The following is a 26,476-nucleotide window of genomic DNA, read 5'->3' as shown; positions in this document are numbered from 1 at the left end:
GAGTGGCATTGCAACCTGGAGCATGGGGTCACAGCACCACTCAGGCTTGGCCTGCCACTGCAGGCCCTGACCCTTTGGCCTTTAGAAGGAGTCATTTAGAGCATATATAGCACAGAGCATGGAGAGAAAGCAGAGGACTGAGCATCAGGAGGTCTGATTTCTATTCCTGACGGTATCATACATTTCTCTGTAACCCAGGGCAAGCCACTCAGCCTCTTCAGTTAGCAGTTTTAGCCTCTGAAATAGTGTGATAACATTTGCCTGCATCAAGTGGGAGTTTGAGGCTTAATTCATGTGTATTTGCAAAGCTTTGTGAAACCTTCAGTTGGAGGGTGCTGTGAATAGAGGTTGACTATTAGTACTCCAGGTAACAAATGTAATCTTGTCTGTCTTGTCCTCTCTTCCTGACTCAAATGAGGGATTTGAATCCCCATCTACTTCCCACTGAGTGCCTTAATCACCAGATTATAAAATCATTCTCACCCTGTCTCTCTCTGGCCCAATGAATATTTACATATTTATACAAAGGAGAGATTGAATGCAACCCATCCCAGAATGATGCAGATGCTTAGCTGGTAGGCGGGAGAGCTGAGTTTGAGTCCTGCTTCAGAATAGGGATTAAACCGGAGTGTCCCAAATCCTAGTCAAATACCGCTGGGCCAAAGGTCATAAAGGGGGGATGTGCATGCTTTTCAGAGGTTGGCCCCCTGAAAAACTAGTCAGAGTAAATTTGTGTATCATTTTGGGGGGACCAGACAGCATTTTTCAGTAAACAAACGATTTGAAAAATGTTGCCCAGTTCTACTCAGAACACATGTGACATTCTTCTAGACGGTTTAGCTACCCTCTGATTGGATTCTTTTCTTTCTGAAAGGGGTCACCATTCAAAATCATGAACAGTTCCTCTTTATGTTCTTTCCTCCCTCAAAGGCCCTGATGTCGGTGATACCTGCTCCAGTGGCAGCGTGGTCCTAATTGCCTCGAGGCTCTGGCAGCACTGTTTGTGGTGTTAGCTTGTAGGTCACTGGACAGCTACCCCAGGCACTCCAGATTTGCAGGCCCATTTCACAGGTTTGGTTAGTGTGGAAGACTTTGGAGTGAGTATCCATCTTGAGCAGCAGAATTCTCTGGAGGTTTGCAAATCCTCCCAGTGGGAAAGTTTCTTGTGTTATGAACAAAAGCAGAAAATTTTCCTTTTTATTTATTTACTTAATTATTCCCTTAGTATTTAAGACTATGCATACACACGTAGTAGAAAGATCTCCATAGAATTTCAAGTTGGTTTTCATAAGAATTTAGACACCAACTAATTTCAGTTTGTGGGCAGTTGTCCATAATCTTGATAAATTGAAGTTGTAATTTATGATCCTCAGTCTCTAAACCAAATATATAAAAAGCCAAATTCATTGGCTTCAGTGGAGTGGTACTACACCAGCACTGTGTAACTTCTCAGCCATATTTTAACTGTTCGTTTATCTAATTTAACCAATGGTTCTGTTCCAATTCTACTACTTGAAGTCTATTGTGTAGCGAGTGAATGGTTAAATGCTGAATTTTAGGCACACAACTTACTGTGATGACACTCATTTTATGCCTGTCTGCAAAACCAAAATGTGCACTAGATCTGCTAGATTTCCATTTTTAAGTACCATCTGTATCCCTGTCTTCTTGATTCATAGCACTTTCACAATGTCCTTGATTTTTGGTTTGTGGAGTTTACCTACTACAGTACAGACGGTGGTGCAGTTACTACTTTGCTCTGTACTATACCACATTAAAGATGAGGCAGAAGTTTCTAGAGTTCTTAGAGTCAGCTGGCACTGTGCTGATGGGGCTGCTGAGTTCAGCAGTACATAGACATATTTTTATAATTTGTTTACACAAAGGGCCTTTGTCCGGCAGAGAGAATGATGTAAGCACTTTTTGGGATCCTGTTATTTGCTAAAATGCATGTTGTTCACAGTTACTGTACTGTGTGTACTTAGCATCTTTTTCAGGGATATTTTTAGATATTATGTTCATGACAATTCCTAATGAACAGTCTTAGTAGCCACTAGTTAAGTTAATAACAATCACTCTTTGGATAAATGCACATCTCTTGGTTGTTGGTTTATGGTACTTTACCAAGGGTTAATCACTCACATACCCTTTCTACCAAGAAATCTTAATTGGAAAATCTGAGTATCATTTTTTTTTAAAGCAATTTACCAAACATTTCTACATCCATCTTTGACATCCCTAGCACTAAATTAAATTTCTCATGGGCAAACATACAGCATATGAATGGATATCTTTCCACTAATTGTACTCCAAAAATTGCTTCATAGATGAAACACACAACAGTCTATATTTATTTATAGTAGAGAAAAATACTTTTTGGATATGAATAGCATTATACAATATAATGTAATTAAAAGCAATATGACTAATATATTCCCATGTAGATGTATCACAGTACTAGCCATCAAGTCGAACATATGGAAATAAAAAGATCTGGTTAAAGAAACCACAAATTCCATTGTGGGGGAATGAAGCACTTTGCAAGGTCTCTTTCTCTCGATCCTTTTTTTTTCTTTTTTTAAAGTCTTGGAACACATGGAAAAATTTTAGGTAGATTTGACTATGGAAGACTTTTCCATGGCTAATTCACAGATCAGAGCTGTAGGAAAACTAATCAAAGTTTCAAGGTAAAGCAAAATCCTTTGTTTTAGTTCTAGTGAAGTAAAAGATAGTAAAATAAAATGTGTGTTAAGAAAACAGAAGATGAGGTACCATGTTGTAAATATTAGGATGTAGTGTGGTATTCTGGCTCCATTGAAATCAATGGCCCCAGTATTTCACTATTAGGGGTTAATCCAAAGCTCTAGTCTTCCTATTGCCTTCAATAGGCTTCAGATCAGGCTCTTAAAGTAAAGCAAAAGTAACCTTTAAAGAAAATGCAGAGCAAGTGAAAACAAATATTTCTTTGCATGGCACAGAGTCACTTCCCATGAGGGTTATGACTGGACTACCTTATTTTTGCCTGATTTGTAAATCTACTGAAACATTGTGGGCATAAAAGCTCAACTCGAATATTACTTGGTTTATTGCCTGTTCAGGAGAGACTGGGAGGAGCAAGAGAGGAGAATATGGGGAAAAATAGAGTGAAAAACAGATACATAAATTATGTGCGTAATGGGAACATGATGATGATGATGAAGCTGAGAGGGGAGAGAAAAAATGTTAATGGACAACTAAATATGGGGCACATCTATGAATACACAAACTCTATTAGTGTGAGGTTTGAGTGGATGACTTTTTTCATATTAAGAAAATGTGCTTGTTCTTTTTTCATTTGCAACAAATCTTGGTCCTGATTTTGTTATAATAGGGAGTCATTTTCTCAAATTCCTTTTTTCTGTCTCCCATACAACCACAGAAAATTGATTTATATGGGGCTTTCCACAGCCTTTTGTGGGTTTCCACAGTGCTTTATTTTGTATTATTAAATCTGGCCATCAAAATGTTCCTTTCACTTAGTGTGAAGTCTGTTTTATTTGATAATTCCTTATAGATATGGAGCGGGAGGCCTTGCTGAAGCCTGAGAGATTTAAAAAAAAAAATTTAACAGTTGAACTGTGGCTTTGCCACAAGCTCCAAATAAGGAACAGCAATATTTGCACTGTTACAAGTGCAGACCAGGGACCAGACTGTGAGGCATTTTTGTCCTTGGCTCACCTCTGAAGTCATCTGTGCCAACCCTCTATCTGGAATAGATTACTTTTCCCTTGCCTTAACTCTGCCCACCTGCATGGGAGTGAACCTAGTAGATGCTGCTCTTCTGCCTGTGTTTGACCCAGAGTTACGGGTAAGCAGCACAGGGAAGGAATAGGGCAAGTTACAACCTGGTCCTAATTTAGCCTTGAGCAAGACTCATGAATTCTCCATTGTATCTGGCTCCCCTTTACTTACGGAAGTGGTGGGCAGCATAGGGCCCTGTTTGTCAGCACTTTTGCTTACAAAATACTTCCACCCACTATGAGGGGGGTTCACACTGACAGGAGAGCGCTCCTGCTGACAAGGAGCTGTTTACATGGCCACTTGCTGTGGCAACACTTTTGTCTTGGGGTGTGTGTGGGGGCTTTTTAAAGCACCTGTGAACAACAAAAGTTTTGTCATTCAATTGGCAGTGCAGACAAAGCCTAACATCATGGATGGGCAAATCAGCATTGAGAGGACTGTGTGGCTTCTAGCCTGTCTCTACCCTCCATGAGCTTACATTGTGTGTATGCTTGTAATAACATATGCCAGCAAACAGAGATGGTACCTCTGCTTTGTCTCCATGGCAGCAACTCTGAAAAGCTTTGGTAGCAAACAGCTGAAAGGGGCTTAACTATTGTTGTAACCCTTTGAAGATTCTGAGTAGATAATAAAATGTTGAATCACTATTGCTGTTGGTTGGAGGGGAAAGCATCATTAGCCCTCACATATCCTGGAGTGGGAGGTGTTGGTCCAAGCACCAGCATATGCTGTACTGATGTAATTGAAGGCTGAGGAAGAGATAGAGGTGGGATGATGTTGCCAAGAACTGCTGGTTTGTCTCATGCATTGAACTACTGTCTGTCGGTGGGACTGAGCCAGTGGTGAAACAGCTTATGGGGAGAAACAGTGCCAGTTCCAGAGAACCTGAAAACAGGCTGTTTGTGGTTTCCAGTTAAATCACAATATCCAACACTGCAGGAGTGAGGCACGTTGGGAAAGCTGTTCCCAGATTAATTCTCTGATCAAGCCACTGCAAACTGTCCATGTGTGTATGAGCAATACAAAAGGCGCACACATGCTTTCCTAGGGCTGCAATGTGCGTGCCCTAGGTGCCATGAGCCTGGCTTTGGAGAGACTGCTCAGCTGCTGGAATCCAGAGGAATTTTAACTGAGTACCTATAACATAACCCCCTAGCCCAGCCATCCCAACTCCTGTCAAGGACCTAGTATCCGTGGTACTGGTGGGAGAAGGGACTAGGACAGCACCAGGTAGTCGGCAGATGATCGGGACAGAGGGATGGAATTCCTGGTCATAAGCAACCGAATGGGACAATGGGAGAGCAACATGAGGTGCTCAGCCCATGGCCAACGTATCGGGAGAGTATAGCACTTGACACTGATTACTGTACATTGGTGGGTTACAGTTCTCCTTGCCACCCAACTTAAATCAATTCAGCAAGATGAATTGTTAATTTCCATGTGGCAATTATGCAAAACTCCACGTTGTCTTTTGAGAATTGTATATAGCCACAAGCATGGTTGTGTCCGCTTCATTTTTGTTTCTCATAAAAAAGGGCAGTGGGAGAGGCACAGGAATGAGGGAGAAAGTGGCCTGGCCAGGGTTAAATGGGTAGCAGAAGGCCTGCACTGTGCTCCCGACTCATTTAATCCTAGGTGGTAAGGCTGCATGCTGGGAGCTGCCATGGGGCAGCAATCTTATGGCACTCTCCTTGCCTGCCTCGCATATACCAGCAATGGGAATGGGCAGAGACAGGGGCAATAGGATACACACAACTTCCATGAAGGGTCTGGAGCCACTTTTCCAGGCTGTTGCATGAAGTAGAGACTACAGGGCAGTGCACTACAATCCTAAACCTATAGCTGTTGACTACAGAAGAACAAGAGGGACATCATCTGGAATCTGAGGGGTCTGCTTCTGAATTCTGGGTCTGATTCTCGCAACCTTGCATGTTGTTTAGTCACTTACATCAATGTGCAAAGTGGCTGCAAAATGCTACCAAATCAGATAGTGTAAAGCATAAACACTGCACAGCTGGGAGTGACCACGCAACGTGCAAGGCGGTGGAAAATCAGCCTCGATACCTTTTGCTGCTACTATGCCTTAAAGAAGGAGAAAAATTGAATTGACTTTACATACATTCACAGGCATAGTTGTTTGCCATTTGCTTGCTGCAGGTGTTTGGATCTCTGCTAAGCTTGGCCTGGTAATCTGCTAATCTATTTTTACCAGTGGTTTTTTGTTTTTCTCCTCTTTCACTGGGCCCTCTTGCTGGGAGACAGATTGTGACTGGAGTGGCTTTGTTTTATTTCCACTTTGGGATATTTTGAACTATCATTGCCTCATACCCCATCTCTCCAACCTGAAAGTAAAACACACACACAAAAACCTACCCCTTGGAAAATGGAAGCCCAGGCAAAACTCTTTTGAAATCAAGGTCTCCTGGACTAGGGGAGGCAGCTGCAGCTAGTAAATTATAGGCAGTGCCTGAACTCCCCCCACACATAAGCTATTAACTGTTTAGTGACCACCTGCTACAGTAGATGACACAAATCAAAGAAATACCTTCTAACATCTATACCCCCCTTCTGTGATATCTATGGGAGAGAAACTACAGTGAAAAATGGATGATTTTGTGCCTAGATCTGTAGGTTAGAAAGTCCCTTTGAAGTATTCCAGGAGAACCTAAGCCTATGACCTGTGAATAATGCATTCCATGGATTTAAGAGTGAAATGGGATCAGTTAAGCTTGTCTCCTCTGCAGTGATTCAGGGGAACACTTTGGTCCCAATCCAGCACAGCACTTAAAACCAGTGATTATCTTTAAGCCTGTGAGTAGTCCCACTGAACTCAATAATGCATTGATTTACACCAGTTGAGGATCTGGGCCAGGCTCTATCTTAAATACATACAACATTATCGGTATGCTTCATGGCTGAGAACTGGTATGTTTCCAGATGTCTCTCATTCAGTACAACAGAGATAGCAGAAGTCTGACTCTTTGAAAGATGGTTTTGCCCAAATTGGTGCCTAGATGACTGCTTTAGCCTTCAAAAGAGTTCTTTAGAAGGCATTCAGGCGAGTTTCTTTGATTACAAAGATGCAAGCAAATAATCCCAGAAGAAAAATCTTCTATTCAACAGGACAAGACAGGAGAAGCAGCAGATTCCTTCAGTGAAAACACATGAAAACTCACCTTTTTGCCTGAATGTTGTAGTTTTGATTGGTTACTGTCTGGTACTTGTATTGACTGCACAATTTTTAATCATATAGTAGCAGGAGATAAGTGATTTGATTGTATTTTTCTAGCTCTTAAATGTCTCTCTGTTACACCACTATCTTCTGGATGAACATGTTCTTTCTTTGTCATTTTGTAATGTAATATGGACTCCCACGCTGGCTTGTAATGTATCACTTCTCAGGGTTTTACCTTATGAGGCACTGGGAAAGTTGTTTATTATGGGTTAGCAAATATTAATTAAATGAAATTGTGAAAAGAATAGATAATGGGAAGATTAAACCATGGCAGCATGAGCAACGGTCTCCCCTGCAATAACACTTTCTGAAAGAGAAAAAGGAGTAAGTTGATTTAAATTGACCCTTTTTCCGTTGACTTCAATTGAGTTATAACAAATAGGATCAGCTTCTCTGCTGGTACAACTTATGTATGAAACATATGAGACTGAGCAAAAGTATCCTTGCTGGTAGAACCTACAGTACTACTATGTAGTGCTTTTCCTCTTCAAAATGTAATGAACTAATCCCCACCTGTAATGTAAGTATTATTATCCTTATAGTGCAAATGAGTCTGAAGCACAGAGGTTTAGGGAAAACTCCTGCCCCCGCAGCATGGACCTACAAAGCCCGGAAAGGTCAGAAGTAGATTGGTGAAAGGGCAAATGCCATTAAGAAGCTGTTTGCTCTCTGTGCCAATGAAGTAAGGTGGCTTCAAAGCAGTCTGGAGGGAGTGCTTGGAGGGCAGGCCTGGAGAAGTGAGCCTATGATCTGTAGGTCCTCAAAATACACAGATCAGCAGTGGAAAACCCCAGTGCAGAAATAGCTCTGCATCAGCTCCGTGGCTGAGCACCAGATTGGAAAGAGGTACCAATCCTGTGTAGGTGCCTTCCCCCATCCCCACCATAAAATCTATTGACTGCCTTTGTGCAGGGGATGAAAACGTAACCCTAAGTGACCTTCCCAAGCTCATGGAAGGAACTGATGTCAAAGCCAGGTTTAAAGCTCAGTACTGAGACCACACCTCATTTTTCATCAAGTCATGTTACAACAAGCCTTAATACACTTACCAGGTCCTCATTTTAGGCTCGTAGTAGTAGCAGATATAAAATGCAGGAGCTCAGTGCCTACCTGTCCTTTGAAGAAAGCTGTTGAACATGGTTAAATGGGAGAAAGTAAAACAGAGAGCACAATGTGGCTACTGCTGCCTCCCCATTTAAGTTCAAGAGTGTGATTAAGGAAACGAATGCCCTCACCTTGTACAGTAGCAAAAAGTTCCACCAGGAGTAATTAATCTTCCAATGGATGGATGAAAGGATATAACAGGTCAGCAAGTGGACAGGGCAGGTACAGGACATTTTCAGGGACTAACTTCTGTACTACTTCAGGATGCAGGAAACAGAAGGTCAGTGCATCAGTTTAGTAAATCTGTCATACAGCCCATCAGCATTGATTTGTTTGGTTGCTTCACTTTCTGAGGTGAATGGTGCTTAGTCTCAGAGGGTTATTAATAAAATGAAACAATACCATCTTAAACACTACAAAATGATCATCAACAGAAGCAAACAGTGATGACCGGGATGGGAAATGACATTTATGCCAAATAATAACCAAATATCTGACTCTTTTCACATGAGCACCACAAAGTGCTTCATAAACATTAATGAATGACTGCTGGGATTTTTGCCAAAGGCAAAAATGAATCAAAACAATGGTTTCTCCATCCCCCTGCAGCCTGCATCTCTGTCTACCTTGATATTCCGGGCTAAATCCTCCATGGGTTGTAAAGGACTGCAACTCCATTGGCCCCATGGTGAGGGTGGGCAGGGGAGAAGGAGTTGTGTGGAAATTGCAGAGTTCATCTTCAACAAGAAGTTTATGTGCCTGTAAAACATTTCACAGGAAGCCCAGCTTGATTTGTTTTTTAACCCAGTCCCAGCCCAGGTTTTTGTGGCATTGGGTCTAGTAATGAATATTTTGGTTAGCTTTGTCTTGGATATAATATAATACACCGCTACCTTGATATAACACTGTCCTCGGGAGCAAAAAAATCTTACCACTTTATGGGTGAAACCGCGTTATATTGAACTTGTTTTGATCCACCGGAGTGTGCAGCACCCCCCGCGCCCCCAGAGCAGTGCTTTACCACATTATATCCAAATTTGTGTTCTATTGGGTCGTGTTATATCAGGGTAGGTGTAGGGGTGTGTTTGTGTGTGTAGGTGTAGAGGGGTGTGTGTGTGTGTGTATATGTGTGTGTGTATATATATATATATACACACACACACACATATATATTTTTATATATATAAATATAATGTGCAGGGATTGATGAGATTATCCTTTTGTATCATGACTGATCATTACTGGAGGGTGCATATGTGGCAGTATTTTTATGTATTTTCACTGGAAAGCTCTGGCAGTACAGGTCTTAGGTCCCTGTGGCAGCTGGTGTAAAGGAGCATCTTCGTTTATGGTGTGCCAAATTCAACCCACATGCAACTCCATTGAACTGATATACCCTTCCTTCTCAGTTGCTTTTCCTAATAAATATATCTTACAAAACTTTTTATTAAGGAAAAGTTACAACAAAACATACCATATCGTACATTACTTATTACATATTCAGAATCAGTTTAATATTCAAACAACCTGACTAAAGGTCCTGGCTTGCTGTCTGGAGAGCCCTCTTCCTCTGAGTATGCTAAATAGGGTGACCAGATTTTTAAATACCCATCCCCTTTTTTGGTGCCTTTCTTGCACATGTACTTGGTGCAAAAGCTTTTTTCCATTACAAAGATGCTCTATATTTTACTATATCACAATTCCACAGCAAGACAAGTTGCATTTTTCAAATGTGCAATACAAAGTCTTGCTGCTAACAACAAAAAAGAAATTAATTTGTCGTTCTGTTTAAAATGTAGATCCTTTACAGGAGCATTGACTAAACACATCAGGGGATATCAGGGCACCTGGCATTTTGTTATAAATGAAACTCTTTAATATTTTTCTCCCCAAACTGTCTAATTCTTGGACACAAACACTACAAGTGTACGTGATGTTCCCCTTCCCCTGCAACTCCTCCAATAGAGCACCGTATTCTTTCCTTACTCCTCACATTTCTTTCTTTACCCAGCTCTTGGCTTTCTGCCTTGTTTCATGCTTCTCATATGCCTGGAACAAGCCTGGTATCATTCTTCCAGGCACACACTTTCTCTCTCTGCTTCTTCAGAGCAAACCCAGTTCTCCAAGTCTCCCCATTCTTATCTTCAGATGTCCCCATCTCTTGTATTGTTCTATTGTATCTTATTTAGCTTGTGAACTCTTTAAGGTTGGGAAAGTACCTTTTTCTATGTATCTAACAATGTAAACCTAGGGCACTATGCTAATTATTATTTCCAGAGATGAATCTAGCCTCTTATCTATATACCGGAAGATATTCCAGCTCTGTAATATCTCCATTGTCCAGCTGGTTTCCCTACAAGTCAACAGAACATACAGCCAAGTCTAAAGGGCTCATCATGGTCATGTTCTTTCTGAGTTCGAATTAATGCCAATTGCCAAGTTGTTTTGCAAGTGTCATTACTTAGTTTAGTTCTTTAAAGTTCCTTCATTTCTGAGCAGTTCTAAAGCACTAGATAATGCCTGCATTTGCAATAGCAGCCCTGGCCTGATTAAGGTTTTGAGCTTGAATTTTGCAGGCAGTAAGCAAATCCCTAGTACCAGGTCAAAAAAGGCCAGTTTTTAAAAAGTGCTGGACTAATGTACATCATACAGTTTTGAAGGCTCTGAGCTCTTAGGTGCATTTCCAGGCCCTAATCTGATAGGCAACTGAGAATAGCTTCATAAATCCTTTAAGCATCCAAGCTGCACGTGCTTCCTTCTCTTCTAACACTCCTATCTTGCATTGCTGAAGCTTGTGTCAGTGTATGATTTGTCTAATCCCATTTCTAACAACCTGCTGCCCTTCATTGTGTATTAGCAGCATTAAAAGGAATAGACGAGGCCACTTGCAAAAGGTCTGACCCTGGGCACTCTGAGAAACTTTTGCATCCAAATCAGAAACTTGGATAAGTTACAGGAATGTCTAGACACATCTGGCATAAATACTCTTTTCTTCCTAAAATGAGATATCTAGAGATGCTGAAACACCAAGGTGTTTCATTAGTTTTACTTGACTTACCGTGTCCTCAGTTACACACTCTACTCTCTGTGCTTCAGACCTTGGTCCAGACTCACGTGGGATCTCCAGGTGGTCTAATGTAAACCCCCTCTTACACTCATCTACTTGCATCCATTCTTCCTATGCTGAATGGAGTCTAACAGCTTGTGTTCATTTGGGATGCCTGCACCCAGGTAGCTACGCCTGCACAAATGTCAATGAAGATAACTTGCACCAGTGTAAATTGGGGCTTACATCAGTGTAAATATACATAGTTTCAAACTAGGTAGGTGATGGTCACACTGGTGCAAAGTCCAGTTTATACCAGTCTCTCTACACTGCAAAGTGTGTGCTGGTGTAGCTACATTGGTGCAAAAATCCTTAGTGTAGACAGGCCCATGGTTAGTGTAATGTATATGCTGAAAAGTCAAACGAAAGTGTAAATTAAAGTGGCCCCTATTCCATTTTAACTTACAGCCTGCATACACGTTGAAATGCCTGTTTTAAATCATTTTAGACTCCCCCAGGGCCTACTTACACTTAACTGTGCTTATATCAACCGTACACCACCTTAGGTACCACATCTGCATTTGGTATTGGGTGGGTGGGCAGACAGAGCGCACACATGGTGGCGGCTGCTGCTGTAGGAGAGATACAGGAGGCCGACAGCCTGAACTCTGGGCTGCGAGCCTGCTCCAGGAGGTATCTGAGGATCAGCCAGAGCCCAAAGGGAAGGAGACGCCTTGATCAGTGGCTGAGGACTGATGCTAGGGACTGTTCATTTGCTGATAAAGGTGATTGTTTGTTGCTGATAGTCGTGCTGGAGTGATTTCTGGGTGAATTCGTGCCTCCCCAGATGCTGTAGGAAGGCTCTCTGGCCAAAGGCAAGGGGAGAGAATTTGGAACAAACTACCAGAGAGGGGAGCCCCCACCTCACTCAGATGGCTGGAATTCTGGTAAAGGCAAGTTAAGTGAAAGAGCCCAATGTGCAGCTACGGGAAAGGGGGAAAACAGAGGGCTGCGGTGGATGAAAAGCTGCAGAATGAAAACGAGCTTGATTATGTGGGAGAGGCAGCATGGGCCAGTGGCTTGAGCGCAGGTTGGACTTGTAATCAAGAGACCTGAGTTCTTCTACTAACATGAAATGTGACCTTGAGCATTTCCGCTCTGGTTTTCCTCTGCTACCCTGCATCAGTCTTAGACGGTAAGTTCTTTAGCACAGCGCCTGTCTCTTACTATGTGTTGGTACGAAGGGGTCCTGACCTCAGTCGCGGTCCTCTACTACCTGATGCTACTGTAATGCAAAATAATAAATAATTTCAATAATAGATGTGGGATCTCCCATGTCATCGGGTTTGAAGTGATAGTGCAGAAGCTTGTTGGAATCCTACAACTCAGAAGCAAGATTGTCTCCAAAAGAGAAGGGCTCTCACCCAGGCTGCCTCTCAAGCTGAGCTGGGTTAGCATATAGGGAGAAAACCCTGCACCATTTCGGAGGCCGGGACCTGCCCTCTCTCAGTGCTTCACGGATCCATTTCCAGAGCCAAGCATGTTGCCTTTTAAAACTCTGGCTGGGGAAGAGCCCCGATTTCACCATAGGTGTGACTACACCATGGATTATAAATTCTCGCACTCCTTTAAATGCAATCAGTGTTGTTTAAGCGAGATGTCCAAATCACTTGTGTGTGTTGGGGGAGGGCAGTCACAGAAATATGGTGAAATAAAGGAGGGAATGACCTCTAGTCCTATTAAAATGCACTGACCCAATTTAACTGATGGATCTCTGGATTTACATGGGCTGCCCACAGAATAGACTGGCACTGACCAGATTAACTGCAATTATTTGGGATTTACAGAGACTGTTTGCAGAATAAACTGGCACTGAGCAGATTAACTCACTGAAATAATTTGGGATTCAGGCAGACTTCCCACAGCAAACAGACTGACACAAACAAAATTAAGAGAGGAGTAGGGAAAATAAAGTTGTTTGCTTATTCAGCTCCGTTAAAATATCTATATTCTGTTCTTTCACAGGCACTGAAACTATCCACTATTTTATTCCCAAACACATAAAAGGGACTAAGGGCTTGATTGATCCTCACAGTTTTTGCCATAATCAAATATAAGAAGAAAGTAATTACAGATGGGTTTACTTCAGTGTACTTGAAATCTTTTGATTTTTATTTGTTGTTGTTGTTGTCCTTGGAAACATTAAACACACCCTGCTCCCTTGCCTGCACTCACGAAATGATGCTACTTTTGCTTAGAGAACACATTATCATCATCCTGATTTATGACCTGTGACCAATTAGGAGCCTGTTGCTAGAGCCTGCGGTTGAGATCAAAAGAGCCATGTGGAAAACCAAAGGCAAGGGGTAGATGGTGCAGATTCAGCATCACCGCTGGGTAGTTTTGTAAGCACCGCTGCTGTCATTCTGTAACTTACAATAATGCTTGTAAATTCTATAGCACAGTCCACCTGAAAATCTCTAAGTGCTTTACCAATAACAATGAATTGAACTGCACAAGAGCACCCCCCCCCATGAGAGAGGTACAGACACACAGAGAAATTAAAACTAACAGTTTTCATAAGTGACCTCTAATTACTGGTGCTTCAGTTTTCAAGTGCCCACTTTCAGATACCCAGGACCTGAATTTCAGAGATGCTGTGCACCAGCAGCTCCCACTGACTTTGACTGAAGATGTAGATGATCAGTGCTTCTGTAAATCAGATCTTTAAAGCTAGGGACCCTAAAGATGGGGCTCCAAAAATCTGTGGCTATTTTTGGCCCAAGTAATTTTGCCAGGGTCACACAGGGGCAGGGCCGGTGCAACCCATTAGGTGACCTAGGCACTAACATTTGGGGGCCGGCGGCCGCCCCGGTCGTTGGCGGTATTTTGAGGACGGGACCTTCCACCGCCTCAGTTGGGAGCGGGCCCTTCCGCAGTCTAGGGCGCCAAAAAAGCTGTTGGCGCTCCTGCACACGGGAATTAGGCCTAGATCCTCAAAGGTACCTAACTCCTTGACCACTGAGCCTTAGTGACAGAGCTAGGAACAGAACCCCCCCGCCCCAGCACAAGGACTGTGCTCTAACCATGTGGTTCCTCCACGAGGAGATCTGGATTCAACCCTCTGCTCGTAGACTTTTTCTGATCTTGAGCCAATTACTTGATCTGTCCTGTACCCCAGTTTCCCCATCTGCAAAATGGGGATAATAATACTTCCGTTTCCCCATCCTTTGGCAGTCCTATCAATTTAGGCTGTAAGCTCTTTAGGGCAGAGGCTGCGTATTCCTGATAGCACATTGTAAATGTTGCTGAAACACACACAAAGAACTCAAAACATACAGTGGAGCAAAGGTTTTAATAAGCACCTAAAATCTGAACATTAGGTCTACAAAGCCAAACTGGAAATCACACAAGAATTAGTTGTCTTATAAGATTGCTGACAGGGCTGTGAATACCATAGACCAAGGAGCGATTGTCCATTTACACCAGCTGAGTATCTAGCCCCATGAGGAAGCCTTTCTTGAAGTAGATTGGTTCTTTGGAACTGAACCAAGAAACACAGACAAGCAAAAATGGGCCAAGGAGGGGATTTACTTTTTATGAGCCTCAAATAAAAGACCCATGCTGGTTCATTGAAGGTTTGAGGTGGTTTTTATTTTATTTTCATAGGTTTTCATAACATATTCATATCCATGGCATCTGAGGACCTAGTGAAGTGAATTGGTTGATTCATATTTAACATATTTAGCTGTACATCCCTTCATAGTTTCTCACTGGATCTTTTTAGATGGGAAGGAAGGGATCTTTCTCTGCAATGCAAAATCTCTAAAATTCCTCTGTTTGCACTGTTTGATTGAATCGAGTTATGGAAGGGGGGAAAGAACGTTTGAAACAATGTCACAGACAAATCCTGCACTTGTCACTCAGGCAAAACTTCCATTTACTTCAATGCTTTATAAAGCCACAGGTAGATTAATAACAGTGCCTTAAAAAAACATCTCCTAGCTAGAGCTAAACCACCCACAGTACTTCAGGGAGACCACAAGAAGCACTACAATAGATATACATCACTGCCATACCGTATATTGAGAGATAATGTGGAAGTAGAAAATAACAGATGTGTGTCAAAAAGAGAACCTACTTAGATACCCTTCCTATATTGCTATTCTACAGAAGACATCTATTTAATGCTTCACATATTGGCAGGATACCATGCTGCCATCTAGTGTGTGCAGAAAATGCTGTCCTGTTTGATGTACTCGAACAATAGCAATAGAAAGTGTGTCTTTGCAAAAGAGACATTTGTATCTTTTTCAAAATATTGGTGATACTATTAAGCAGTTTAGGCAAATGGGTTCTTTGGGCTGGTTTAATTGATTGATTGATTGAATTAATTCATAGATTCCAATGCCAGAAGGGACCATTGTGATTATTTAGTTTGACCTCCTGTATAACACAGGCCATTGAACTTCCCCGAAATAATAATTAGAGCAGATCTTTTAGAGAAACATCCAATCTTTATTTTAAAAAATGTCGGTGATGGAGAATCAGGTTAGACCTACAACTGAAAACTTAATTTACACATGCAGTTATGATTTTGTGCATGATTTCATAATTATGCACATGTGAATGTCCAAAGCTGGATATTTGCATAAAGCCCCTTTTGTGCATATATATTCACAGCAATGTGCCCATAATGGTTAGTCCTAATCATAGATAGGTACGTGTATGTGTAATTTGTTTGAAAATCTGGGCCCCTATCTGTAATTTACAAGCTCTAGTTGTTAAGAGTATATATTTTTGTTAAATTAATTTAAGTGATAGAGTTAATCACATTTTTGTTTGGGTGGAAACACCATCCTGAAGTGAGTTTTGTGCTGTATTAACTTTTACCCCTGTTTTTCGTTCTAAATGTTTTTTGCTTATTTTTAGATGCAAATCTAAAGTGTGAACTAGTGGGAGCAGATGGATGGGTCTGTTCTACTACACCAGGGCAAAATATGTAATTCTTTGCTTTTGCAAATGGGGGGGGAAAGGTGCAAGTTTTTTCGAAACCAGCTTCTTCAGGTTTCAAAATGTTCATCTGCATCTTTCTTCAAAGTCACTGGAAGTTTTGCATCTCCGATCCCACAAACACTTAGATCGTTTTCCCTTTGTGTGCGGACTACTGTGTGAAAACACATCCTTGAGAAGGCATGTCATGGGTGAAACTACAGTATGGTAATCTGCAGAAAGACTTCAGAGGGTGAGTAATTTAGTAACCTCTTTCTGAGTATAAGAGCCTATTTTAAAGTTCTAAATGGCACCATAAATGTAGTCAGGCATATATTTCCATACTGATACTGGATAATAAACACAGTAGGAGTCTAAAGTACCTTGAGGGACATCCTACTGTGCTTATTATCCTGTACTTCTCCACTAATTACTAGAGCCTAAACTTTAATACTCATGTATTTGTTTACCTACCACTTTATCAGCTGCCGTATCGTAGCTTTTCTATGACTGCACCTATGTTGCTGCATTTTCCTTTCAGAATGGTCTCCAATATTTTGGTTACCCTCTGTCCTTCCTCTCATGTATCATACAGTATGCATTGCTGTGCATTCAGAGAGACCTGCCCCATTGCCCCATGGCTCAGTTTGTGAGTTCAGTGCCTTGCTGTGTGACTCATTTCCTCATGTTCATAGGCAGGGTAAATGTCAATAAGGAAGAGATTAGGTGAAGGTGGTAAAGAGAACGGCATGTTGTTATTGGCTGGATATTCAAAGGAACTTAAGCACTCAATTCCCATTTAATTCTCCACCTGTTATTTCTGATGCTTTTGCTCATTTACTCAGTATATTTTCATTAATGATAGCTGAACTACTTAAACAACAACAACAACAAACACTACCCCAGCTCTGTCCCCCAAACGGTACCAAAGATTCAGAAAAGTGCTTCCATTCACTGAGTTTCCCTGGCCCCCTGTACACTAACGCCCTCTCTGACCTCCAAAAGATCATGACTTCCAGTTCTCTCCAGCAGACCCTTAAATGTCAACTCCTTCTTGTGTTCAAGCAAATTTCCTGGCATACAATTCCTGTTCCCCTGGCAATTAGACACCCGTGGCTGGCCCATGCTAGCCAACTCAGCCTTGTGGGGCTCTGGCTGCTGGGCTGTTTCATTCCTGTGTAGACTTCTGGGCTTGGGCTGGAGCCTGGGCTCTAGGACCCTGTGGGATAGGATGGTCTCAGAGCTCCTGCTCCAGCCCAAGCAATGAAACAGAGTAAAACTGATTCACATCAGCACTCCAGCCATGAGCCCCTACCTCCATGGCCTACACCTACAGGCTCCCTCCCTACTGCTGTTGTAGTAGCTCTACAAACCTCAGGGGAGTGGGAGTGGGGCTATTCCCTGGCGACTCTTTCTGACTTCTTTATGCTGCCAGACCAACATACAGGGGCTGAGCAGCAATGGAAAATCAGCCCCAGGGATTCCACTCAGAGGCAAATTACCGAGAGCCACGAGTCTCAATCAGCTGGCATGGGCCAGCCATGGTTTTGTCTTTGCAGTGTAAACATATCCTAAGTGATATCCCTACCCTCATGTCTAATAGGGCTATACTAGTCTTGCTGGTCTCTAGCAGGTGTTTTCAAAGCTGGTGTGCTCCAGGACTTTCCCATGGCAGAGGTACATCTTTATTCTCCCCATATTTTGGGCTGTGCCATGGCATATCTGGTCCCTGGGGCAAGTTAGTGGAGCCCTGAGGCTCTTCCAACTTATGCTCAGTTTCCTTGACCACTTCTAGGCGGTGGGGACCAGAGTAAAACTGATTCACATCAGCACTCCAGCCATGAGCCCCTACCTCCATGGCCTACACCTACAGGCTCCCTCCCTACTGCTGTTGTAGTAGCTCTACAAACCTCAGGGGAGTGGGAGTGGGGCTATTCCCTGGCGACTCTTTCTGACTTCTTTATGCTGCCAGACCAACATACAGGGGCTGAGCAGCAATGGAAAATCAGCCCCAGGGATTCCACTCAGAGGCAAATTACCATCCATGAACCATAGTCCATCGGCCTGACTCCACAAACAGCCTTGCTGCAATGAGCGGGACTACTCGCAGAGTACGGTACTTGCTGAGGGTAAGGGGAACAGAATCTGGCCATGAATGAGATGAACATACCCAATGTTAACAAGAGACAGACAGGAGCACACATGAGCTGACCCCACTTTTAACAGTGTTTCCTGAAACATGGTGAATTTTGCAGTGCAGATGGGTCGCAATTGGTGTGTCCTTCATCACTGGAGCCTTCCTAGGCATTTCTTATGAATTGCAAGCCATTCTGCGGGAAGACCGAGGTTGATTTTCTTCAGGCAAACTTCCTTTAGGCAGGTATTCAGGGCCTGTTTTATGAGCCTGACCTATATTGGTACAGTGCCAAACACACACATCCCGCTGGTGCTCAAATAGCAAACATATATAAACCTATAGGTATAGATACATATAGAGAACACACATGCAGAGGGCCTTATCGTCAGAAGGCTGAGCACCCTCATCTCTAGTAAAGCCAATAAGAACTGTAGGGGGGCTCAGCACCACTGGAGAAACAGGTCCCTATTGGGTTGAATTCCCCACTGCAGGAGCAGCTGCAGCTACATTGGCTTCAGTGGTGTTGCCTCCCCTTCATTTGCTCCATTGGCTGGCTGTGACGGAAATAGCTGTAAATCATTGCCAAAGGACAAAAATAGCTCCTGACATTGTGATATGTTGCCTGCAGCCAAAGACACAATTGAAGGAAGTACGGTAACTTTTTCTTTTTGGATAGTCTGTTCTATTGCTGTTGCTTTGGAAGACAGTACGTATTTGCACTGTTTATAGTTAGGGGACTTCTCTACCTGGTGAGAGCAAGTTCCATTGTCTCCTTAATCCTTGTAGGAGCAGTCTTTGGAAGACTGGGCAGGTTCTGAATCAGGGCAGGGGAGGTTGTGTAGCTGGAATCATTTTTGTTTTAGGGATTGGACAGGCCCTAGGCCCTTTGATTTCTCTAGGAGCAGTTGTGGGCTGATGATTGAGCCGACTTCTGCATAGTTATATCCAGAGACTGCAGTTGTCTTGGAGGTGGGAGGGGGTGTGAGTGAGAGTTGGAATCCATACTTAGGGGAGAGATTCCACAGGAAGGAGACACTGGAGCCAGCCAGTTTGTGTCTCCACTGAGAGCTTTCAGGAGGGCTTTCCTCTTTGCAGAGAGATCTTGGGGCCAGATATTTCCTTTGAGACATTAGGCCAATTCTGGTTATGCAGCAGAGTTGTGGTACAGTAATCAGAGTCATAGTACCAAAGATTTCTGTCTACCAGTACTAGCTTTCTTTTACTACTAGCACAGATCTCTTCCCAGGTTAGAGGGAAACATGCATTTCTGATGTACATAAATGCCTCTCACCTGTGCTGCTGTCTCGCTTGCTGGAGCAATGGCACACTAACCCCACATTGTGGAACACTGCTAAATACTTGCTGCATTTCACAGACTTTGGCTGCATTTCAATAGTGGATAAAAGCCATTCCTGCATGTAGTTCCTAGCATGCTTAAGGACCATTTGGGACACCAGGTGGTACACAAATATACATTGATATCAGTAACAACAGTAGGAAAATACTGTAATTTTATAAAATAACAATATGGAACAATGTTGTGCTGAGGACCAACTCTTTGGTGGCTTCTAGTTGGTCCTTGTTGGCTGTTGTCCTTCATTTGGCAGACAGCATACTGCTGCATGGCACCTAGAAGTGCTAATTTAGCTGACAAAATTCAAAGCATTCAAGTCCAATAAATTGGATTATCACCCTTTTGTTGGATTAAGATGAATGACTTTCCACATTTTTGGCCTGTTAACTTTGGCTGTGCTTGAATCCTGTGAACTCTGTTTCTGATAACCATGTTAAAAAGAGGGATACGTGGAAAAAGATTGAAATGGAAATACATAATCAACAAATTACTTTCTAGATGGTTTTGTTTTGTCTCCAAACTCTGAATCCCTCTGTAATTGCCTTCATTACTCTTGACCTGAGAAGTGAATTCAAAAGGCAATTTAAAAAGAGATTAATAAAAGGATTTATGAGGAAGAGAAAGTATTACAAATAATTTTCATGTCTGTCCTGCATAAATTCAATAAAGTTTTCCATGAGGTAGACAGGATTACTGAATAGCTGGAACTCTGGCTTTGGCTAAATCATAATGCATACTTGCTGAATCTCTTTACTTAGCAGAGAGAGGGTCTGGGCTTTTCATTTGCAATTTCATTTGTACTTTCCAAACAAATCCCCTGTTTGAAATCTGTTCATTGCTCTTTTAGTTTGTAGTGCTGTAAATATACTTTCCATTGCCAAACTTAAATCACTGAAAAGTGGTACAAAGCCATAAAAACACAGTTTTAAATCCGCAAACTGCATGGCCTGAAAAATATATCCAGGGTCTTAATTTTTAACAATGTATTGTCAAACAGTGATGATATTCTGCCAGAGGCAGACAAAGCTGAGCCCCTGGAGTTAAAGTCCTAGTATTTCTAATGATTGGTGGGCCTGAACCAAAGCCCCTTCAAGTCAGTGTCAGTCCTTCCATTAACTTCAGTGGAGATTGGATCAGGCCCGATATGGTAGAGGCCCCAGGCCAACAACTATTGATGTTATGCCCAGTTACAGGGCCCAAAGCCGTAGTTATCTGTGTAGTCTTTACTCATAGGAGTAGTTCCATTGATCTCATGTGAACTTGCAGTGTAAATTAGGACCATTTGAGTCCTAAGACCACACCTACTGCTGATCTTATAGCACCCCACTAGATGACTCCCCCAAATTGATATATTGCAGTCTATTATTACTCTTTGTTTGCAGTCTGTTCTGATGGTTTCTTTGATTGTTTTTCAAATATGATTTCATCTGCCACAGCTTCAAATGCTTTGCTAAGGCCTGAATGTATTGCATTTACTCTGGTCACCCCAGGTAAGACTGTGACTGGTAATCATGACTGTATTTAACATGGTTACACCCAGGAGTGTAAGGGGGCATTGAGATATATCTTGCTTTCCTGTCCACCATCCCCACATCACTGACCTGTATGTGGGAAGGAAAGCAGGTTGGTACAGAGGGGCAAATTTGCTCTTGGTATTCACCAGATTACTTCCCCATGGAGCAAGGAGAGAACCAGGAAAGCAGTTATGACTCTCAGACCTCCAGAATGACTCTTATTCAGACTGAAACACAAAGTTTCAATCTTGTCCTAAATTTACATTCAGTCAAATGAGAGAAAGTGACCAGTTTTTTCATTGTCTTTATAAAACCTCTGGCCAGTATTTTCAAAACTCAGTGCTTAAAATGAGGGAATAGGAAGTCCATGAATATCATAGGTCATAAGCACATTTGAAAACCAGGTCACTTATTAAGGGAACTAATATATGGATATAAATGCCCAGCTTGGGAAATGTTGGCCTAGGCTAGTACTAGCTTATAGATTGTTTATTGGCCAGATTGTCAGCCCTGATGGGGAGTCCCTCATTAAGGCTGTCTTCATCGGGAACCTGAGACTAGCATAAAGATGCCACAAACTCCCACCACTCATTGTAGGAAGCATATCAGGTCAGGGATGGTGTGAGGAGGGGGCTGGCCAGGCAAGATGGAGCAGAATACACAGCATTGCCTAGACTACTAAATTATCCTGGGGACTATTCTGCCCCTGGTCTGGCTGAGAATCAGAGGTGTGAAACCTCCACCCCAAATCCATCAGCTTGGAACAGTTCACGACCGAGTCCCAGATGTCTATGGATTATTTTTCTTTTTATATTCTTTCCATTATCTTAATAGGCCTGGAACTTTGTCTGATCAGTTTTCAAAGTTAGGTGTGTGCAAAGCAAAGGTATGACACACAATTCTTAAAAACCTGAAAGCTTTAAGCATTGTAAATTGCAGGACTGAGCCCAAAACACTATTGGTGCTCCTTCTTCCCTCACCCAGCCTGTGTTTCCCCCCCCAAAGGAAATATTCCTATCATGGAACCAAATTCCATTTTCCATCTGACTGGAGTATGAGTTGTATGTTTACCACAGGGTAGAATCTGGCTTATGATATGTAGAGGGCTCTCAATAGCCCATTCACGAGCATAGTTATCTGTCATGGCACTTTGATCAAACACGCTATTGAACCAGTTGAAATCTTAATTTCTTCTCAGCAGAATAAAGTCACCCCTATTAACATCCTTGCTTCCCCGCAAAAGCTACTTTTAAAAGGATGGTCCTGTCCTCCCGTAATCCAGTCTTTGTGTGTGATTTTAGTTCCTGAAGTGCCTAAAGGAGTAAGCTTTTCATTAGGATATGCTACAGAAGCAAATGTCAGAGTTATTATTAGTACTTATGTAATGCCAACTCACATGGGGGCGCCAGCAGTGGAGATCAATCCTGGGAACTCTGGAGCTAAATGAATGAGCCTCTACTGCAGGGGTGGCCAACCTGTGGCTCCGCCCCTGAGCCTGCCATGCCATGGCTCCTCCCTCTCGCCCCCCAGAGCCTCTTGCATGCCACAAAACAGCTGATTAGGAGGTGCGGGGCGGGAGGGGGAGGCGCTGATTGCCAGGGCTGCCGGCGGGCAGGAGGCACTGGGAGTGGGGAGGGGAACTAATGGTGAGGGCAGCTGATGTATTACTGTGGCTCTTTGGCAATGTACATTGGTAAATTCTAGCTCCTTCTCAGGCTCAGGTTGGCCACCCCTGCTCTACTGGATGAGCTAAAAGACACCACTCTGTTAGCCCAGGCTGTAGCAGGCTCAACAATTGCTATGAGGCATAGCCACCACTAGAGGGGGAACAGAGTGCCACTCTGAGCAAGCAGGAGTTATAACAATATTGGAAGAGCCAGTCTGTCTTGTGCTGCTTTTACTTGCTCAGTATACTTTGGAATGTATCTCTGAGAGCTCATCCTGCAAGTCTCAGATCACTGGTATTATTATTTCATCTCAGTCCTCTCCATCTCTGTCCTCCGTTCCTGACATGCACATGTCCTAGATAGCTCAAACCATGGGCCTGATTCTCCTTTACCCATCAACATCAAACAGGCATAGTCTACTAATGACCATTGTGCCTGCCAGAGTGACCTCGGCTGATGGTGTCATATCATCACCAAGACCCCTTTATGCCACTCGGGCTATGTAAATGTCCTTAAAGTGGATATAAACTGCATTTGTACCAAGTGTAAGACAGTAAATGAGAATCTGACCCTATCAGTTTATATAATCATGAATTTTTAACAGAATGGTATATTTTGCCCCTCTCCCATTGTTTGTTGCTGTGGGAGCTCAGAGTCTAGCTGGGCTTTGATTTCTCATCTTCTCCATTCAGGACTTCTCACTATTTCTCCTCCTTTTGCTGCTTGTCATTGCTGCTGGTATGGGGAGAGAAGGGAAAGTCTAACTGCTCTCTCTTCCTATGCTGGTGGTACCACATGAATGGGGAACCTGATGGACCAGTATCAGAATCAAGTGGAGGCCTCAGGAAAAGCTTCAGCACGCAGCTCCTAGCACAAGCATTAACCTGAGACCCCTCCCTATCACCAAATGAGCTTTGTGCATTTGCTGGAACTAAGAAACATAAAAATATTGAAATGACCATTGATGATGAGACAGAATTCTGTCTCTAACAGTGGCCACCACCATGTGCTTCCCAGAAACCTTATCGAGCTCAGTTACGGAATAATGTGTTCATATTATAGCAGTGGTAGGCAACCTGCGGCCTGTCAGGGTAATCCGCCAACGGGCTGCGAGACAATTTGTTTACATTGACCATTGGCAGGCACGGCTGCCCATAGCTCCCAGTGGCCATGGTTCACCGTGCCTGGCCAATGAGAGCTGTGGGAAGCAGCGTGGGCCACTGGGAGCTGTGGGCAGCCGTGCCTGCGGATGGTCAATGTAAACAAACTGTCTCGCAGCTCACCAGTGGATTGCCCTGATGGGCCATAGGTTGGCCACCACTGTATTATAGGCTGGGCTGGTAGTGTCATCTATTATTAAAGTTGCCCAACACTTCCTATTATTAAACCCAATTTTCAGTTGCTCCAGGACTTGTTGGGGTTGGGCACTGGAACTAAGAGCAAAAATCCTTTCTCTTGTGCTCTCGATAACCTCCTTCTGGCACCTCGGCAGAAGGGAGGTAGAAGCTATCTGACTGACTGAAATGCAAAGGGTACAAAAGTCGGACAATGGGGGAAGAAAAGGAGCAGATTGAGACAAGGTGTCTGGTGAGACAGAAACTGGAGGCGGGGGGGGTGGGGCTGGGACTACCTCCCTAGGGAGGGAGACTAGGGGTATGTCTAGAGTACCCGCCGTATCGGCGGGTAGCGATCGATTTATCGGGGATCAATATATCGCGTCTCATCTAGACATGATATATCGATCCCCAAACGCACTCCCGTCGACTCCGGAACTCCACCAGTGCGAACAGCGGTAGCAGAGTCGACAGGGGGAGCCGCGGACGTTGATCCCGCGCCATGAGGACGAGAAGTAAATCAATCTAAGATGCTTTGACTTCAGCTGAAGTTGCGTATCTTAGATCGACCCCCCACCCCCAGTGTAGACCAGCCCTCAGACTGGGAGTGTAGGAGGTGAGACAGATTGGAAGAGGATCTGGGAAGGGAGGAATGGGACATTGTGGGCAAGGAGACTGGGACTGGGAAAATAAGCCTGAGGAAGCAAGGAGAATCAGACTCAGATAAGGAGCCGGGTGGGGAGAGAAACAGGACTAGGACAAGAACCAAAGTTAGGTAATGCCGGAATTAAGGTTGCCTGTGGAAAAAGTGTTGCAACCACGATAGGAGAATTCTATATTAGGCTTAGTCTTGACAGATAGAAAGGAAATGATCACAGAACTAAAAATTAATGATAGCTTAGGTACAAGTCATCATGACTTGATCACATTTATAATGTGCAAATGGAATAAAGGACAACCCAGTAATATATATTAGGTGCTTTAAAATGGCCAATTTTACAAAACCAAAAACAATTGTGAGCCAAATCAGCAGGGAGTAAGAATGTAATCATCAGAAAGGGAAAGATTATTGGAAAGTGTTTAAGAATGCTTTACAAAATGCTCCAAATGCCACAATCGAGGAAGAAGGCCATATTGTAAAAAACAAAACCAACAAAATTACACCTAGTTTAGAAGGGAAGTGAAGGCAGCTCTAAAAAATAATGTATATGTGTATATAACATATGAAAGAAGGGGGAAGTTGATAGTAATAAATATAAAGCAAAGGCACACAATGAGAAGCCTATGGCTAGCAGAGTTAGCACAGGAGTTTTTAAAGTATATTAGGAACAAAAAGAATCCTGACAATGGTATTGGTTCATTATTAAATGGACATGGTAGAACTGTCAATACAGAAAAGGCAAAAAGGTTCAATAAATTTTTCTGTTCTATATTTGGTGAAAAAATGAATGATGTAGTCTCATCACATGATAACACACTTTCCGTTCCAAAAGTATGTTGGGAGGACGTTAAATAGCAGCTACTAAAATTAAGAAATTTTAAAATGAGCTCACTGGACCATTAATGCTGATTTTCAATAAGGCTTGGAGAACTGGGAAAGGTCCAGAAGACTGGCAGAAAGCTAATGTTGTGCCAAGATTTAAAAAGGGTAAATGGGATGACCTGAGTAATTATAGGCCTGTCAGTCTGACATCGATCCTGGACAAGAAAATGGAGTGGCTGATACAGGACTAGATTAATAAATCATTATATAGGAGGGTAATATAACTAATGCCAATCAACATGGGCTTATGGAAAATAGATCCCATCAAACTAACTGTTCAATGTTGACAAGCGCAAAAGACTACACATTGGAAAACATAATTCCAAGTATACATACACAATAATTGGGTCTAAATTGGTTGTTACCACTCCAGAAAGAGACCTTGGTGTCATTGTGGATAATTCTCTGAAAACATCCACTCAATGTGCAGTGGCAGTCAAAAAAGCTAACAATGTTAGGAGCCGTTAGGAAAGGGATAGCTAATAAAACAGAAAATACAGTAACTCCTCACTTTAAGTCATCCCAGTTAATGTTGTTTGTTACGTTGCTGATCAATTAGGGAACATACTCATTTAAAGTTGTGCAATGCTCCACTCTTGCGTTGTTTGGCTGCCTGCTTTCTCCACAGCTGGCAGCCTCCCTACACCCGCTCCCCACCCCGAGCCTCCCACCCGCTGGCAGATCCCACGGATCAGTGCCTTCCCCCTCCTCCTGCTGCCTTCTGCCCGTGACAATCAGCTGGCTTGCGGTGTTTTGGAGGCAGGAGGGAG

Source organism: Mauremys mutica, chromosome 6 (genome assembly GCF_020497125.1).
Source record: "Mauremys mutica isolate MM-2020 ecotype Southern chromosome 6, ASM2049712v1, whole genome shotgun sequence".
NCBI lineage: Eukaryota > Metazoa > Chordata > Testudines > Geoemydidae > Mauremys > Mauremys mutica.
Note: the sequence above shows the minus strand (reverse complement) of the source record.